The sequence below is a fragment of the Leptinotarsa decemlineata genome, unplaced genomic scaffold (genome assembly GCF_025532065.1).
Source record: "Leptinotarsa decemlineata unplaced genomic scaffold, Ldec_3_MD MMD2_tig00005385_RagTag_RagTag, whole genome shotgun sequence".
Taxonomy (NCBI): domain Eukaryota; kingdom Metazoa; phylum Arthropoda; class Insecta; order Coleoptera; family Chrysomelidae; genus Leptinotarsa; species Leptinotarsa decemlineata.
Genome location: NW_027412622.1, coordinates 15,001 through 17,500, shown reverse-complemented (window position 1 = coordinate 17,500; position 2,500 = coordinate 15,001). Strand labels below are relative to the sequence as shown.

Sequence of the window (2,500 nt, the reverse complement as noted above, 5' to 3'; positions counted from 1 at the left end):
CGGATTACACAACGAGATTTCCGATGGTTGTGAAAGATATTCGCCCGGCCGTGTCAGTTAGAACGCATGGTAAATGAAATACTACGCGCGTCCTCTACACGACGAATATAAAAATTGAGTCGTGCGCGATTTCGGTACACGATGCCTCGTCTGAATATGTGGTGCCGTACGAATACGAAATCGTCGAGCGCTTCTCTTTTTTTATTTTTTTTAACAAGTATATATATATTTATGTACGTTGTTGCATTGGTATAATCTCAACGCTTGCCGAATCGAGACGTCGAACTCTTGAAATTATTTTTTTTGAGTACGTCTAAATAAAAGATTACCCTGAACGGTGAATCACTTGGCTCGTGGGTCGATGAAGAACGCAGCTAATTGCGCGTCAACTTGTGAACTGCAGGACACATGAACATCGACATTTCGAACGCACATTGCGGTCCTCGGATACTGTTCCTGGACCACTCCTGGCTGAGGGTCGTATCAATTTCAAAGACTGCTCGGTTTTTCAAAATTGATATTTTGTAAAAACGTCGGAGCGTGTTGGATGATTGACGTGTTGTTGTTGTTGTTGTTTGTCGTCTATCGAGTCGTCTCGTTATTATAATCGTTATCTAAGTATTTTATCGCCTTCGCGGCGATGACACTTGGTAACAAAAATAAATACACGTTGACGACGACGACGACGCCGACGACGACAAAGACGCGGCATCTTAAAGTGCGAAAGCGACGAATCGTTTTTTCTCATCGCAAGATGAGAGAAACGTTACGTAGTTTGTACACAACGAAATCGTATCGAGTCTCCGTTGTTGGGAAAGCGGCTGCCACGGCAATATACAGGTTCACGCTTGTAGTGTGTGTGTGTGTATGCTCTCGTTACGCACGATCGTCGTGTCCGAGAATCTTTGATGAATCGAAGACGACGTCTGATCGTGTCGAGCAGCGTACGTACACACGCACACACATTATTACAGGACGTCGAGAACTTTTTTGTCCGTTTCGGTAGTTCTCTCTCGAAATAACGACGGACGAGACTACGTACGTCGACTCGTTGCTGTTGAATAAACTGAAAAATTATTTTATCGACCTCAGAGCAGGTGAGACTACCCGCTGAATTTAAGCATATTACTAAGCGGAGGAAAAGAAACTAACTAGGATTCCCTCAGTAGCTGCGAGCGAACAGGGATAAGCCCAGCACCGAATCCCGCGGGTTAACCGCCGGGAAATGTGGTGTTAGGGAGGATCCGTTTATCCCGGAGTCGTACGGCGCGTCCAAGTCCTTCTTGAACGGGGCCACAGCCCATAGAGGGTGCCAGGCCCGTAGCGACCGCCGTCAATTTCGGGAGGATCTCTCCTCAGAGTCGGGTTGCTTGAGAGTGCAGCCCTAAGTGGGTGGTAAACTCCATCTAAGGCTAAATATGACCACGAGACCGATAGCGAACAAGTACCGTGAGGGAAAGTTGAAAAGCACTTTGAAGAGAGAGTTCAAGAGTACGTGAAACCGTTCAGGGGTAAACCTGAGAAACCCGAAAGGTCGAAGGAGGAAATTCATCGCGTTTCGATCGTCGGCGTTTGACGGGTTTCGTGACGGACGGCGTTCGCGTCGTTCGCTCAGCTCGTTTTTCGAACCGATATCGAACGCGTGCACTTTTCCTCTTGTAGGACGTTGCGATCCGTTGGGTGTCGGTCTAAGGTCCGGGGTGGAGCCCACGTGAATTTTTCGCGTGGACCCTCGGTATCCCGGCCGACTCGCTCGACGGTATAACGATGGCGCGGGGCCGCTACTTTATAATTAGCGTTCGGCTCGTGGCAAGCGCGTCCGGTGTTTGACGGCGATCGGACCTAGCGCCGATCCTGTCCCCGGGCGACTGTTGGCTACGATGTTCTCGAACAGACCTCGTTGAAACGCCGATCTGCAACGCTATAGCTTTGGGTACTTTCAGGACCCGTCTTGAAACACGGACCAAGGAGTCTAGCATGTGCGCGAGTCATTGGGACATAACTAAACCTAAAGGCGCAATGAAAGTAAAGGTCTACCTTGCGTAGACCGAGGGAAGATGAGCGGTTCGCCCTCAAAGTGGCCGCTCCGCATTCCCGGGGCGTCTCGTTCTCATTGCGAGAAGAGGCGCACCAAGAGCGTACACGCTGGGACCCGAAAGATGGTGAACTATGCCTGGTCAGGACGAAGTCAGGGGAAACCCTGATGGAGGTCCGTAGCGATTCTGACGTGCAAATCGATCGTCGGAACTGGGTATAGGGGCGAAAGACTAATCGAACCATCTAGTAGCTGGTTCCCTCCGAAGTTTCCCTCAGGATAGCTGGCGCTCGTCGCGTACGAGTTTCATCCGGTAAAGCGAATGATTAGAGGTATTGGGATCGAAACGATCTCAACCTATTCTCAAACTTTAAATGGGTGAGATCTCCGGCTTGCTCGAACTCTTATGAAGCCGCGAGACTCGAATCAGAGTGCCAAGTGGGCCATTTTTGGTAAGCAGAACTG

General features: G+C 49.7%; 2 non-coding genes across 2 annotated transcripts in view; both read left to right on the top strand.

The window, feature by feature from the left end:
* The first annotated feature begins 326 nt into the window (after positions 1-326).
* Positions 327-481, top strand: LOC141484265 (5.8S ribosomal RNA). The gene has a single exon (XR_012466548.1). It is a non-coding gene; the product is annotated as a 5.8S ribosomal RNA (ribosomal RNA).
* A 602-nt stretch (positions 482-1,083) lies between these two features.
* LOC141484270 (large subunit ribosomal RNA) overlaps positions 1,084-2,500 on the top strand; it is a 4,028-nt gene continuing 2,611 nt past the window's right edge. Inside the window, exon 1 of the ribosomal RNA XR_012466553.1 lies at positions 1,084-2,500. This exon is cut by the window's right edge and continues 2,611 nt beyond it. This is a non-coding gene — a ribosomal RNA (large subunit ribosomal RNA).